The 15913-nt window shown below is 39.7% G+C and overlaps 1 protein-coding gene across 2 annotated transcripts in view; it reads right to left on the bottom strand.

Moving 5' to 3' along the window:
* CNTNAP5 (contactin associated protein family member 5) overlaps positions 1 to 15913 on the bottom strand; it is an 872320-nt gene that overhangs the window by 33681 nt on the left and 822726 nt on the right. The gene's annotated exons all lie outside the window — the stretch shown is intronic.

The raw sequence follows: 15913 nt of genomic DNA, 5'->3' as shown, positions 1-15913 counted from the left end.
ATTAACTCAAGGCAGATTAAATATTAAATGTAAGGCTGACTATGGTAGTTCAAGCCTGGAATTCCAGCACTTTGGGAGGCCAAGGCAGGAGGATAACTTGAGGTCAGGAGTTGGAGACCAACATGGTGAAACCCCGTCTCTACTACAAATACAAAAATTAGCCAGGCATGATGACGCATGCTTGTAGTCCCAGCTACTTGGGAGGCTGAGGCAGGAGAATCACTTGAACCTGGTAGGCAGAGGTTGCAGTAAGCTGAGATTGTGCCACTGCACTCCAGCCTGGGGGCCTGGGTGACAAAGTGAGATTCTCTCTCTCTCTCAAAAAAAAAAAAAAAAAAAAAAAAAGAAGTAATGCAAGACTTCAAACTGTAAGAATCCTAAAAGAAAAGCTAGGAACACCATTTCAGACATCAGACTTGAAAAATAATTTATGATCACATCCTCAAAAGCAATTGTGACAAAAACAAAAATTGACAAATGTAACCCAATTAAACGAAAGAGCTTCTGCACGGCAAAGGAAATCAACAGGGTAAATAGACAACCTACACAATGGGAGATAATATATGCAAACTATGCATCTGACAAAGGTATGATATTTAGAATTTATAAGAAACTTCAACAAATCAGCAAGCTAAAAATAGCTAACTTTACTAAAAAAAACAGGGCAAAGGACACGATCAGACATTTCTCAAAAGAAGACATACAAGTGACAGACTTATGAAAAAACGCTCAACATCACTAATTGTTAGAGAGATGCAAATCAAAACCACAATGAGATACCATCTCATGCAAATCAGAATATCTATTATTAAAAAGTCAAAAAACAACAAACGTTGATGAGGCTTGGAGAAAAGAAGAAGCTTATTCCCTGTTGGTAGAGATCCAAATTAGTTCAGCCACTGTGGGAAGTAGTTTGGAGAGTCCTCAAAGAAATTAAAACAGAACTACCATTCAACACAGCAATCCCATTATTAGGTATATATATATATATATAAAATAAATTGTTTTACCAAAAAGACACATGTGTTCATATGTTCATTATAGCACTGTTCACAATAGCAAAGACATGGAATCAACCTACATGCCCATCAATGGTGGACTGGATAAGGAAAATGTAGTACATACACACTATTGAATACTATACAGCCATAAAACAGAATGAAATCCAGTCCTCTGCAGCAATGTGGATACAGTTGGAGGTCATTATCCTAAATGAGGACCAGAAAACCAAACACTGTATGTTCTCACTTATAAGTGGGAGCCAAACATTAGGATGGACAAAAAGATGGCAAAAATAGACACCGAGGACTATTAAAAGGGGGAAAGGGTTGAAAAACTCACTGTCGACTACTATACTCAATACTAGGTGATGGGATCAATTATATCCCAAACCTGAGCATCAGGCAATATATCCACGTGACAAATCTGCACAGGTGCCCTCTGTATTTAAGATACTATAAAAGCTAAAATTACTTAAAAAGAAAAATAAACCAATCTTCTTTAAAAAAAAAGTCATTCATGACTTCTCATTACATTTTAGATAAAGGAAAACAAAAAACTATCCTGGCTTTTCAGGTCTTGGACTCGCCTTTGTGTCCCATTCCACCTCCACTGCCTGACTTTACAGGGCCTGGCTCTGCAGGACCAGGCTGTCCACAGGGTCTCCTATGCCAGGAATTAAAATGCGGTAAAACAGAGAGAATAGGAGACGTGAAGTTTCTTTTCTGCCAAGTTTTCTTTCTAGCCTGAATTTCACAGGAGTTCTTTCTTTCATCTTCATTTTCAGATTCCCCAGCTATAATTGCCTCCATATGGCACCTACATATTCAGCAGTCACTCTGCAATAAGCGGTGTGTGTAAAACCATATAATACATACATCCAGAGTTATTTAATCATCAAAACAACTCTGGTAGGTTGCAATGATGATTCCTGGTTTTCAGATAAGAAAACTGAAGCCAGATAAAAGGAGGAACTTGCCAGGGTCTCAGCTACCTGTGGTTGAGCCAAGCTTCAGGCTCTGTCTGTCCAATGTCAGGTCTCAAGCTCTCACCATTATACTGTCCTACCACTGTCACATATGCAAGTGTCAGCTGTCACTGCCAGATATGTTTCTACTGATGCTTAATAATAAGCATCTCCCTCCCAAAGGAATAGAAAGGAATTAGAAACAGATAATATTTGGGGAGCAGGGAGGAATGGCTAACTATGATAGAAAAGTATGTTAACCCATCCCTCACCATCTATAGAAGCCCTGGTTAGAAGGGGTTTTTATATTACTTATGACCACTGAAGATGTGTGTCCAAGAGATGTAGTAAGCTGAAATCTGAATTCAGTGCTCTTCAAGTTTATTGACACGTTCAGATGCAAACTACAGTTGCTCACAACTTAGATGTAACTTGTAGAATTCTAGAGCTTCCAGAAGCAGAGCACAAAGAAAGATAAAAGTTTAATACCTTATTTATAGAAAAGGGAGCCATCTTTTTCTGATGAACATCTAGATGACAAGGGCCAATTTCAGAACTGAAACCTCCACTGTATGAGTCTAGGTTCTCCAGAATAACAGAACCAACAGGATTATATATACATATGGTATAAGGAATTAGCTCACATGATCATGGGGGTGGAAAAGTCCCCAGACCTGCAGTCAGCAAGCAGGAGATCCAGGAGGTCTGAGGGTGTAAATTCCAGTCCTAAAGCTAGAGGGCTGTACCTCCAGGAGAGTTAATGTTTCTGTTTGAGTCCAAAGGTAGAGAAAGACCAGTGCTCCAGTTTGAGGGCGGTCGGCAGGAGAAGTTCCCTCTTACTCAGCCTTTTGATTCTCTTCAGGTCTTCAGCTGATTGAGTGAAGCCCACCCACAGTGGGGAGGACAATCTGCTTTACTTACCTACCAGTGCTAATGCTGACTACATCTGGAAACCTCCTTCCAGACACACTCAGAAGAGTGTTGAACCAAATGTCTGGGCACCCCATAGCCCAGGCAAGCTGACACCTAAAATTACTCATAACAGCCACTTCATAAGTGAGTCAGCTAATTTTCTTCTTCCTCCCCTTGATTCCAATTTTCTCCTCCTAAGCTCACACAAGGAAATTCTTATCAAATATCAGAGTTTCAAAATGAGTCAATCATAAAGATACAAGATGGATATAAATGATGAATAATCAAACTTTTTCCTACGCATATGATAAAAAAAAAATACTGTGATCTTTCAAAAAAAAAGTAGATAGGATGAAGTCCTGAGCAATTTTCAGGCAAAGATTTTACCAAAGAATACAAGGGGGAATGAGAAGTCCTGATTTGAGATCCTGAGTCTCATCCATTACATAGCTCAGCTCTTTGGATTTCCCTGTTCTCTCTCTTAAAGCCTTTGGCATGGACAACACTTTGAGTCCCAGATTCCTTCAACCTGCCCCTCCTAAATTGCAACTAAGAGCTCACATAGCTTCAGTCACCACAGTACTATAAATTAGGAATTGCTGTCAAAAAGGTTTCAGGATCCACATAACAATCACACTCCAGAGTCCAGACTATAATGGAAGTTGGTGGCATAAGACTCCAAATTCCGTATTTTTTTCACTATGCCAAGGAAAAGGAAAAAGATGAGGAGTATCCAGGATGACCACACACAGAAGTAATGACATATTTAAAATGAGAATGAGAGCTCATTAACAGTCAAAGTGGCTGGGTACATGTTTGCAGATGGCAGTCAATGAAAGGAGCACTTCCATGGGAAGCCCAGGACATGGAGTTAGTACATGCACAGGTGTCAGTTATAAAGGTAAGGAAGTATGCCGCCCGGTGAGGTAAGCAGGGGGAGTTTGGAATTCCACAGGATAAAAGTATAAAATATCATAAAACATTCACACTTGTGTTTACATGTGATTATTAAATGCATGTTAATGTTTTAACTGTAAATATCATCAAGCTAAATTTCTTTTTCAGTAGGTTTGCTTGCAGCCCAGAAATTCATCAATTCGGGTCACTGAATTGGATTTCAATTCTCTTTTTCTCCCCTTTTAAAAAGTAGCATGAAACAGGACTTTGGGGTCAGATTTGGCATCAGAATTGTCAAAGTCAAAGTTCATAACATTTTCATACATCACAAAATCATATAATGTTCAAAACTAGAATAAACTCCAAAGATCACCTGGCAGTCTCTGACATTTCAGAGGATAGATTTACAACGAGGAGATGTGAGGCAGCTGCTCACTGTCGCAGGGTTCTATGAGTGCAGAGACACTCCTGCCTCCAATCTTAATACTTGCCCCCAGTCTAGTTGCTAACAAAATCTCCTTGAACCACAGATTAAATAATAACCTTGGAATATTACCCCATGATTGTCCTTATCCTCATTAACTTATATTTGAGAATTGATAGTACAAAGTGTGGCAACCCTGCTCTTGGAAACACAAATGTAGGATAATTAAAAGAATAAATGCAACCAGAATCATCTTTAAATATCTCTTTGTATTGACAAGGAGAATGGTGAGACTGTGGGAAGCACAGTTGCTAATATACAATTTCCTTGATTGATTCCTCTGGGCTAGTCCTCGCGTGTTAATGGCTTTCAAAAGGCAACAAATCTCCTCCCAGAGATATGCCCAAGAGAATTCAAAACAGGTCTTTAAATAAACACATATATACACATGTTCACAGAAGCCCTATTTACAATAGCCAAAATATGGAAACAATTCAAATGTTTATCAAAGAACAAATAGACTTTTTTAAAAAACACCCTGGCATATGCATACAGCGTATTATTCAACCATGCAAAGGAATGTAGTACTGTACATGATGCAATATTATAAATATCAAAACTATGCTAAGTGAAAGAAGTGAGACACAAAATGTGACAAATTGTATGGTTCCATTTATAGGAAATATCTCAAATAGGTAAATCAATACAGACAGAAAGCAGCTTAGTGTTTTCCAGGAGCTAAGAGGAGGGATGGGGATGAGATCTGACTGTTTAATGGGTACTGAGTTTGTGTTTGTTTGTTTGTTTGTTTGTGTGTGTGTGTGTGGGTGGGTGAGTGATGAAAATGTTTTGGAGCTAGATAGAAATGATGGTTGCAAAATGTTGTGGATATACTCAATTCACAGGCATTTAGTATATCCAGTATATCACAATGGTTAATTTTATGTGCATTTCACTTCAATAAAAAATAAAGAGAGGGTATTATAATGGTCTAAGGATGTGTGAAATTGAGTAGGCTATAGTCCCCTTATTCAGTCAAGCCCTCATTCAAGTACTGCTGTAAAGATACGTTGTAAACGTGAATGAAGTCCATAATCAGTTGACTTTAAGGGAAATTATCCTAGATAATCTGTGTGGGTCTCATTCAATCAGTTGTAAGGCCTTATGAGCAGAATGGCTTTTAATACTTCCTGAAGAAGAAGAAATTCCACTGCAACTTCCACACATGCCTGAGAGTTCCAGGTGTACTTCCAGATAGCCTACACAGTGGATTTCAGACATACCTGGCCCCCATAACCATGTGAACCAATTCTGTGCAATCAATCTCAATATATTATCTCCTACTAGTCATGCTCCACTGGTTGAATCCTGACTGATATGAGTGGGTTCTACATTTAGAAGACGTGGCATCTAAAAGCCTTTTGTTCTTCCCCAGCCAACTTCACAGCAATTCTCTCACAAGTAAAGCAATCTTAGAGAAAGATAAAATAGTTCCAAAAAGTACCCTTTATACCCCCAAATAACTATACTGCCCAGAAAATGAAGAAAGAAGTGCTATGAGACTGAAGGGTAATTACAGGTGGGTGAGGGTAATGTTGATAGCTGAGGCAAGGGTGCTCACCAAAAAATGAGACATAAAGGGACTTTTACCCAGTAGAACCTGACATGCACCAGCTCTTGTCTGCACCACGACTTTCAGTACCTCTTTCTCTCTAAGCAACAGATTGGGAAGTCTTTTATAGGAAATGTGCCTGTCCCAGGATAAATGGGCTAAAGATAAAGACACTGGAGTTGTCTAACTAAAGGCCCAGCCCTATTCTTCAGGGTAGCTCCAAGGAAATGCATTCCAGACATTTCCTTTTGAAACATGAGCACAGTCCAAGATCCTCAGAAGCATGAGTAAAGTCTCTAGCAAGAATGAGAGATCACAGGACATAACAGAGAAAAAGCAAATTGGGAAATGTGACTACACAGAAAAGAAGTAAAACATATGGACACATACATAGGCATGCATGTACAGATATGAATACATACATACACACAGAAAGGAACATGTACATACACATACAAATGCACATACAGAGACATGCATGTACAGGTATTCCCATATACATACAGAGAGAGAGAAACATGAATGCACACATACATATGCATGCAAAACACTGACATACATGTGCACAGGACTACATATGTGCATGCACACAGACATGCATGTAAAGATATTCAAATACAAATATACATAGAGTGAAATATGCACATATGTGTACACACATGTGCAGGCACACTGACATATATGACAGATACGTGCATACACATATACGCACAGAGCAGAACATGCATGTACACATGCATACACATGTGCACGAGCATGGGCATGCATGTACATGTATTCACAGACATACAGAAAGAAACATAATGTACATGTACATTTGCAAGCATGGACATACATTTACATGCACACATATACATGTGCCTGTATACACAAAGACATATATGTATATACACACACACACAAATACACAGAAACATAGATATCCAGATAAACACATATACAATACAGTTATAGCACACAATTGCCCACACATGTTTATGCATGTGGACATGCATGCACGTACATGTGCATACATGGACACAAGCAAACAAGCACACATACACATATACACATGTATATGCATATACCAACCCACACACATGAATATATATGTACATGTACCCACATATGTACACACATGGACAAATGCAAACATACACATATGTGTGCACACACATGCCTGTACAGGTATGTACATCACACATGGACATGCACATACATGTGCACACACAAAGAAACCATTGATATACCCAGAGTTATAAGAAAAGATAATTTAACCTGGAAATTCCATATTGAACTCTAAAAGCTTAGCTTGGTGTCTCTGTGTATAAAAGTTTCACTCATGTTTTGGGACGCACTCTACCCACACACATGACCAAAGCCCCTATCTCCCACCTCAAGCCAAAGTAACCTCTGTGGCTCCAATATAAAGTAAGCTTTTGGTAGAATGGGCACACACAGGCTGGGCACAGTGGCTCACACCTATAAACCCGGCACTTTGGGAGGCTGAGACAGGTGGATTGCTTGAGCCCATAAGTTCCAGACCAGCCTGGGCAACTTGGCGAAATGCATCTCTATGCAAAGTACAAAAATTAGCTGGACTTGGTGGTGTGAGCCTATAGTCCCAGCTACTTGAGAGGCTGAGGTGGGAGGATTGCTTAAGCCTGGGAGGCACAGGTTACAGTTAACTGAAATCATGCCACTGCACTCCAGTCTGGGCATGACAGTGAGGCAGTCTCAAAAAAAAAAAAAAAAAAAAAAAAGAGAGTGGATGATATATATTGATATGGTTAGGCTGTGTCCCCATCCAAACCTCATTTAAATTGTAGTTCCCATAATCCCCATGTATTTTGGGAGGGAGAGAATTGAATCATGGAGATACTTTCTCCCATCCTGTTCTTGTGATAGTGAGTTAGTTCATAAGAGATCTGATCGTTTTATAACAGGCTTTTTCCCCTTTTGCACTGCATGCCTGCCTCCATGTAAGATGTGCCTTTGTTCCTCCTTCACCTTCTGCTATGATTGTGACGCCTCCCCAGCCATGTGGAACTGCGAGTCTTCTAAACCTCTTTTTCTTTATAAATTACCCAATCTCAAGTATATCTTTATTAGCAGTACAGTACAGACGTACATATATGGAACTTCCCGTTCACAGACCTACAGCAGCTGATGTGATCTGCATCTGAAACGTGCATATTTATTTGCAGGTCTTCTCTCTGATGAAGACAGCACCTCTGCATAAGCTAGACAGAGTGTGTCATCCTTCATACGGAAGGCCTGGCCTTCCATCCCAAATCAGTAGGGAAACAAGATCTTGGTTACACATAATTTTACTTATGATTTCTCCTTTCTCTAGTCTTTTTTTTTTTTTTTTTTTGAGACGGAGTCTCGCTCTGTCTCCCAGGCTGGAGTGCAGTGGCGTGATCACGGCTCACTGCAAGCTCCGCCTCCCGGGTTCCCGCCATTCTCCTGCCTCAGCCTCCCGAGTAGCTGGGACTACAGGCGCCGCCACCGCGCCCGGCTAATTTTTTGTATTTTTTTTAGTAGAGACGGGGTTTCACCATGTTAGCCAGGATGGTCTCGATGTGATCCGCCCATCTTGGCCTCCCAAAGGGCTGGGATTACAGGCGTGAGCCACTACGCCCGGCTGTCTAGTCTTTTAATAATGCCCTTAGAATACAAGTCCCATGCTTTAAAGATCAAGTGCTCTGTAATTACTGCCTGCACACAATTTTGGGTTTCCACCCAAGGCACTGAATATTTCAGGGCATAAATAATCCCACACCCTCCTCCTGTCATCTCAGCAAACCTGGTGCTATATGCTGCACCCTGGCAGAGACTCAGTGAGTGCTGGTCAGTGGGCTGAGTGGTTCATTCTCACTCCTTCCCAACCTCACCTATTCAAACCTCACCCCTGAACTCAGCTGTGGCTGGGCAAAGCATGAAACTCAGTTGTCAATCTGGCATTCAAAGCCCTGAGTCCAGTCCATTAAACTATTCAAAACGCCTGAACTGAGTGTGGCTTAGGCGATGGACTGTGCTGGCTTTCCTAAGACTGATTCAGTTTTAGGACCTACAATTCCACATCCCGGGGAATCCCTCAGTCCTGAGTAGACCAGAATTGACTGGTCACACTATAGGGATTCTAAAATCAGGAATACCACTGCAAGCATTTCCGCCTTGAATTGAAAACATGTCTATCACCTGTGATGCATTACTAATCAGAAGAAGTGCATTACGAAACAGAAGCATAGACAGAGCACAAAGGCCCATGTTTCAAAGTGGGAGTGATAAGAATATGATAACAAAATGTCCCTGACTTCAAGGACCACACTTTTCCCAAGGAAGCAGCTACATACACACATAAGAAATACAAGTCAGGAAATCGTAACAAATTCAAGATGGGGAGAGATGTGTCCCATGCAGGGGCGCAGACTACTGTGGACATTGCCACAGTGAAGGCCCCTAACTGGACTCTCCCCGCAGCAATCCGATCCACTTCTCTTCCCCATGTGCTTGATGATAGGGATTTCTCAAATCCAGAAGCAGCTGAGCAGGACTGGAGAGCAGGCTCAAAGGAGGAGGGTAAGGTATCAGCCTTATAGTCCATTGTAACTTATGCCGCAAGTCAGCAAACTCGGGCTCAGGCCAGACCAGAACTATTTTATTTCTCTCTGCAATGACTGGAAAAAGCTGCTCCAATTTCCTTTCCTCATGTCCTCTCCATTCCTGTCCTGGCTACTCTGCCATCTACCTACCCAGTGAATTATCCAAATCTTCCAATTCTTGTTTTACAAACTGCACCTGTACCTGCTCCCCAGTTCCATTACTATCTCTTTTATTTCCAAAGGATAGGCTTTAGCATAATCTGCACACCAGTCTCTCTTTCCTCCATCTTGCTTGTTACTAACAAGACAGGATGATAACAGCAGCTCTGACCATGAGAGCTCCCTTCCACGCTCTCTCCTCTCTGCACAATAGATTCTGAATGCCTTTGCAGAGCACTGAATGTCCTCTGTAATATCCTCCCAATGGACTGTTCTTGTTTCCCTTGCCTCCCTCTACTCTGCTGCATGTATGAAACCCTCCCAGATGGCCTATTTACTGTTCCTATCCTACTATCTTTGTCTTCTTACGGTCTTACCTGGTTCACATCATTCCTCCTTCCTGGAATGTACTCCATCTACTGAGGTCAAACCTGTCCTTCAAGACCAAGGTCAAGGTGATCTTCCACACAACAACATTCTGGGTCATCTCGGCTAGAAATGGTCTCTCCCTTTCACGAATATTAAGCACACTCAATCTGTAAAGCACTTATCAAAACTATTCATATCACAATTAAATAAATGTCTTATCCTCACAGATATGTGTTTTATCAGTCTGGGAACACAGATCTATGGGCTCTACTTCTTTAAAGTTTTCATATTTTCTCTTATTATATCGCCTTGTATATAATAGGTATTCAATAATGCATTCAATGAATTATCTACAAATAATGTTAGGGAGCAATTTACTAATTCCAAATATTTATATCATGTTTATCTTTTATGGGAAGCATGCCCTCTGCAAGGCTTATATTCTATGGAATCATTTTGAAGAAAAAGGTAAGACAATAAATGAGAAAGATAAGGCATATATTCAAGTCTTACATATGATTGATTAGAGTTGATTAGAGTAGGCAGCAGTTAATTTTAAGTGAATGAACTAAAACTAGAAAATTTCTAGGTAGAATGATTTATTTATTTATTTTCCTCACTAAGAAGCAGGCCATGTGACTTGAGAATATTAGCCACAAGACCCTACCTCTGGCACTGATCACCGGCAATGATAATTGTGGAAGTGTAAAGGAAAAATCCACAGATTCAGGTCAAATCATTCTTATAAACGCATAAATGACATCTACAATCATTCCTAAGTGACAATGAGCTTTACGTTATGCTAATCTGTTTTAAAACTCAATTTATTATCATTAATGGCATCCTGCAAAAATAAAATCTTGATAGGCTAAATGAGTAACCAGTGGCCACACAACCCTCCTTGAGCCCTGATTCCCTCTCCTTCTGTGTGGGAAAGCATCTAGAATTCTAACCTGTGCTTGTTTCACTTGTTTCTTTCAGCTTCTGGCCAATACGGTGCTTCCATTCTACCAAGCTTCAGAGAGGTCCCTACAAGGCCACTGCAGGGAGTTCATTACTTTTAGCTCGGATCCTTTGTACTTCATTACTTTGTCAACATTGACATTTATAACACTGGCCCAGATTCCCCAGGCAAAGGGCAAATAAATCAATAGCAGAGCCATTGGCAAGGAAGAGGGATATCAGGCAAAGAAAATCAATAGGCGGCATGGTTGTATGATCTCATTAACAATAGCTGCTGTTTTCAAACCAGACACTTCACAGGCATTATCTCATATCTTCGAAACAAACCAATAAAGCAAGTATTACTACTCCTACTTTACAGATGAGGAAACCAAGGCTCAGAGAGATGATGTTAATCATGACAGAGCTAAGTAGCAACCTTTCTATGGTTTGAGCTCAGCACTGTCTGACTCCCAACCCCCTCATTTCCCATCTCACTACCACACACACTCGTGAGAAAAATACATTGTAAGAGGAAGCTGGAGACACTCATCCAAGTCTTGGAGGCAGCTAGCTGGACAACACTGGGCCCAGTCATGGGTAGCATGATAACCTTTCAGATAACCACAGCTCCAATATTTATACATTATACATATATATGTGTGTGTGTGTAGGTGACTGTGTGTGTTTTCCTTCAACATATATTACGGAACATGTAATATGTGTCTGCCAATACAGTAGCAGGGAAGACAAAACTGTAAATGAGACTGGGGTCCTGTCTTTGGAACCTCATGACTACCCCATGCTGTGAAGTGGAGAAGGACAGAGGTGATGTCTGGAGTCTTTAAGCATCAGATTAGATTTGATGATTTTAAGCTTGACTGACTCAAAAAGTATCACATGATTACAACCCATCAGAGGCAGCTTGACTCCTGAGAAAATAAGTTTAAATAATTTCAGGTAGGTTTTGGCCTTGTTCACTCTTTTCAGATGATTTTATCAAAAGTATTGTTGGCCAGGTGCAGTGGCTCATGCCTGTAATCCCAGCACTTTGGGAGGCCGAGATGGGTGGATTACTGGAGGTTGGGAGTTTGAAATCAGCCTGGCCAACATGGTGAAACCCTATCTCTACTAAAAATACAAAAATTAGCCGGACGTGTGGCACACACCTGTAATCCCGGCGACTTGGGACGCTGGGACAGGAGAATTGCTTGAACTCAGAAGGCAGAGATTGAAGTGAGCAGAGATTGCACCTGGGCGACAGAGTGAGACTCCATCTCCAAAAAGAAAAAAAAAATGAAGTAAAAAAGTAAATACTGTCCACACCACTGCCTCCACTGTTTACCAATCATCAATTAAGGTCACGTCGACACCTTGTCTTACCCATTCATCCCCCTAGAGTGGGAGAGAAGAGTAAAATTTAAGCTTTGTTACGTAAAGACTAGAATGCCTTTAGCTGGAAGGCAACTAGAGTCCAAAAGGAAAAATGCTAGGTTGGACGAAGTGGCTTCTTACGTTATGATTAAACTGGTGTTACAAACTTTACTGAGCTTTCATTACATGTCAAGCATCATCCTGGGCACATCATCTGCATCAGCACCAGATTTTCCGAATTGTAAGTGTTATAATAACACTTCTAATTGTTCTAGTTGAGAAGACTGAAGTTTGCAATATTTAGTAATTTGTCCAGGTCACATTAGTCAATGGTGAAGTCATAATTTGAACCCACAGCTGATTCCAAAGCCTGACTTACAAGAAATGTGCCATCCTCTCTCCATGATTAAAGACTCTCTCACTCTACCTCTACTTTTAAGCCCATCAGGTCTAAAAAGACAAACTTTTGAGGCAGAGCTTCTCAGCAGATACATGAACTATGCATTGTGTCAAATAGTTCATATCATTCCTTAAAAACCAAACTGTGGCAGGATCTACTAGGAGTGCGGAATCCAGACGCTTACTGGTTACGTGATATTGGGAAAGTCACTGAACCTCTGTGACTCAATTTTCTCATCTATAAAAATAGAAATAAGAATGGTACTTATCTCCCTGGGGAAAAATAAATTAACATAAGGAACGAGTTTAGACTTAGCATACAGAAAGATATTATCAAATAATCATACTAACAGTAACTACTAGTTTTATGGTACTATTAGTATTAGTATGCTATAAATATTATACCATTTTTAGTATTATCATTTGGTAACAGTGAAGAAAACCTGGTATTTAGCATAGCCTATATGGGATACTTCAAAACCCTGAAAAACGTTAATACTACCAACAGATCCCACCCAAATAACTTTCCTTTCAAAGAGTTAATTTTTAAGATAAGCCGGATCTTTAGAACAAGGGCAATTTTTTTGCTGTTAGGTTTGTTTGTTTGTTTCACACACTGTGTAGCCATAGTAATGCTCAATAGTTTTTGCTTGAGGAGAACTAATTTGAAGTTTATATCATTAAGAGTCATGTCATGTGACTTCTGGGCCACCACACAAAACATCCTTTGCTATCACAGTCAGGCAAAGATGTGTCAAGTCTGGCGTTTCCTTGAAAGCCACCCCTCTTAGAAGGAGATTATTAACAGCTCCTCTCAGCTGAAGACAGTCTGCATTTGGAAACAACGTGTCATTGATATTTTTGCTTCATTCATTTTTTTTAGTCACTAGTATAGACAGAGCAGGCAAGTGATGATATAAAATGAGTAACTCAAGGGCATTCTATTCAAAGAGTGGTCACTCTTAGAAAAAAGGACAACTTTTACAGAGCAGTGCAGAGCATGGAGCAGGCTGGGACTGCTATCATGAGGTGATTCATTTAACACACAGAAATAAAATTGCATCTTAAATCATAAGATACACACATTCCTGTTGCATGAGAAGAAACTAAATCATCTATTGAATTTATCTGTGGGGGAAAAATGTAACTCATTATTAAAGGAAAAAAAATAACAAAAATCCCATATAACCCAGTTGCAATTCAATGCTGGTTATCTACAAAGTAGAAAATATAAGACATGCATGTTTGGGAAGATGGGATGATTATTGAAATCTGATATTTCAGGATGCTCTGAAACACACCATTTACTTCATGATGCAGAAGGTCAGATTAGATTAACGTATCTAAAATACTGTATTACCCAAAGAGACAGTATCATTAAAAATTATCTGGACATCATATAAGACAATTACATGCAATGTTAGGATTTGAGTCTGGAAGAGGCTGTGGTTTGGAGATTCAGTATTTACTAGGAACTATGCATGACCATAAACAAAATGATATATAATTTGAGGAGCCTATGCATTTAAAATGAGATAATCTTTTAGAGGAGTCACTGTGGAAGCTATAAACTTGTTTTAAAAAAGATTACATGAATTTATTTATTAAAAGAGCATACCTCAACTATTATTATTCCTACTGCAACATATTTGAACTGTTGATGCACACTGGCACAATCCTTTCCCCAAATCAGCCACAATTCCTAGCCCATGGCTATAACTGCTCCCTCTTAAAAGAGGGAGAGCAAAATGCAAAGCAGAAAAAGAGGTGGCATTACTAGATCATTGTTGATTTCTCTCTTTCTCTGGTAAGAACAGCTCAACTTGCTTCTGAGAAGTACCCTTTCCCTGTTATCAACCCATGCAATTAACACTGAACTAACTCCTTCACTCTCTTCACAGCGTAGTTGGGTGAATAATTTGGCCATGGCCATGCAGTCGATCCCAATCACCTGAACACTGCCATGGTCTGAGATTGGTCCTTGAAAACTTAACCCCATGACTTAACACAAGGAAAATTTTCTGGAACTTTTAAAAGTGAGAAGTTTTCTTTCCACATGGAATGTTGAACTGCTACTACTTAAACCTGGAGTTGATGATTTCACCTTCATTACCACTGAAATCTTGCCTGCAAATGAAGCCCCTCCAAGAGGTAAGCAGCCAAATGTGGAGTGAGAAACAGACAGACTGGAAACACCCGAATCTTAATATTTGAGATTCTGAAGCCAGCTGTACCTGAAGCAGATCTTATACCTTGAAACTTCTATTTTAACCAACTATTATTTCCTCTTTTGTTGTCATTGTTGAACCTGGTATGAGTTTGATATACCCTTGAAACAGTGCTAATTGATAACAAGTCACACTAGATACTGCAAGACTCACCATGGTTCAGAATTGCTGTTTTGGAGCATGGTTGAGCACCTCCCTGGAAGTTACACTTACAGTCACCTTGACAGACACATTAAAAAAAAGAAAACAGAAAAAAAAACAAAACAAAAAACTCACAGTTCTCTTTTATGTTTCTACAACCTTGAAAATAAAGAAAAAAAAAAGCAAACATTTCTTGAGTATATGCTAAATACCAAGTATTTTGCATATAATGTTTCAAGAAATCCTTACACAGCTCTGTGAATTCATTAAATGAATTAAGTATTACTATACTCATTCTACCAATAAGGAACCACAAACAAGTTAGATAAATTCATGAAGGTCACACAATGTTCAACTACGTGAGAGATGCAAACATGGGTCAATTTGTCTCCAAAAAGCTGAGCATCTTCCACTCTAGAATTGTGCTTCCTAGTTTGGCATCGACTCCCAGATTTGAATCATAAGAAGCCTCTGTGTGTAAAATCAAAAAGGAATTAGAGTACAGTCCTCCAAAGTGAGCATTTTGAAGTACACACCTTTTATTTATATGCATAAATTCTTCTGTGCTTTCTATAAATGGCAGCCGTAACTTACCCTCTGCAAGACGCTTGTAAAGTGATTTTATGTGAACGCATTCAAGGTACTCATTCAATGATACTGTAATGCTGCACAAGACACAGTAGGCTCAAAGTGTAAACCCGAGGGATTGGGGAGAATTAAAGAACCCTGTTCTATAGATGCAATCAGAACTCATTTTAACATGTCAAAATCATGTGTACATGCTCACAGATAGCTCTGCAACTTACAGATTAACTGTAAATTTTACACATCTTCAGAAGAAATTCTTTCAATTTCTGTATTTTGTTTGAGGCAAGTAAATATTGAAATCTAGATGGGCAAACA

Source organism: Piliocolobus tephrosceles, chromosome 11 (assembly GCF_002776525.5).
Source record: "Piliocolobus tephrosceles isolate RC106 chromosome 11, ASM277652v3, whole genome shotgun sequence".
In the NCBI taxonomy this organism is placed as follows: Eukaryota; Metazoa; Chordata; class Mammalia; order Primates; family Cercopithecidae; genus Piliocolobus; species Piliocolobus tephrosceles.
This window is presented reverse-complemented; position numbering and strand designations above follow the sequence as displayed.